Source organism: Grammomys surdaster, unplaced genomic scaffold (genome assembly GCF_004785775.1).
Source record: "Grammomys surdaster isolate TR1022 unplaced genomic scaffold, NIH_TR_1.0 64, whole genome shotgun sequence".
Lineage (NCBI taxonomy): Eukaryota > Metazoa > Chordata > Mammalia > Rodentia > Muridae > Grammomys > Grammomys surdaster.
The window spans coordinates 17,577,088-17,578,464 of NW_021604566.1; positions in this window are offsets into that span (position 1 = coordinate 17,577,088).

Here is a 1,377-nt window from a genome sequence, read left to right on the forward strand (position 1 = left end):
AGCACTTTCTCTTATGAGGGTTGAATAATGTACTTATCTATGAGTATAACAATATGTTATTACAATGTTTTTTTTGCTTTGTTACTTTAGTAGAATAATAGTAAAATGTTTTCCGCTAGGACCCATGAGCTATGTAATCTCAGATTCTTCAACTCTCTGTAGTGTCAGGTATGGATTATATCTCATAAAATGAGACTTAAAGCTAATCAAAAAGTGCTTGGTTACTCCCAAACATTTGTGAAGCTATTAACCAAATATATCCTGCAGGTAAGTCTCTGTTTTGGTAGCCTGGCTTGTATCTGTTTAAAATTGATAATTATTTTTCTGCTCCAGTAGCATGCAGTGTACCTTCCAGCACCTTGAATACTATAAAACAAAATAATATAAAATAAAGTTTCTAGTTAGGCCTCAGGTTAATGTCTCCATGTTCAATGACATAAATAAATGGTATTTTCAGTAATAGGTCCCTACTGTCACATTATGAAGAACAATCAATAGCCTTGGATATATCCTGTGATGTTTGGGAAGTGGAGACTTTGAGTCCGAGGTTAAGGACTCGGTAATATATAATGATTCCTGGTACAAGAGGTTTTATTTGGTGGTATAAAATGTTTAGTGGGAACACTGTATCTTCCATTATATGGTAACTCCATTTAAATTCATTGCATATATGCATTCTTGGGAATAGTAATATGAATAATGCCATTTCCATATCCTAACTTCTAGAACATAAGTCTATGATGGTCTTAAAATGAGTGAATTCCCTAAGTAATTAAGAATCCAAATGATACTATTCAAGATTATTGATTGAATCTAAACCCAGAGATAATGATGCATTCAGAGATAAGAATGATATAGGCCAAAGCACAAGGGAAAATATGAGAAATTATATGTAATGGTTAGAGCTGTATACATTCAAGTAGCTGGGGCTGCCATAAGAGAGGACAAGTTTTCTCCCCTAGGATCTTGAGAGGGAGTGCAGTTTTCTGCCCTCCAGTACTGTGGAGAATAAATATATTGTTTAAGTCACCCATGCTGTGCTGCAGTTAAAGGTAACAGATTGGGAAAGCTCAATAGCTTAAAGACGAATTAAACACATCAAAGTATTGCAGGCATTTTAACTCTGGCTTATAATACCATGTGCATGATGGTATCATTTACTAGTGTTTGTGAATTTTCTTATTTTTCCTTCCAAGGTGACAAAATATACACCCAAGCTTTAGAGCTGCTCATGAACCCTGAGTATTCTATTATTTGGATAGGATACAAATACACATCTGAATATGGGACAAGTTTCATGTATGATATTGTCTATGGGATATGGTCTACAATCTATCTATCTATCTATCTATCTATCTATCTATCTATCTATCTATC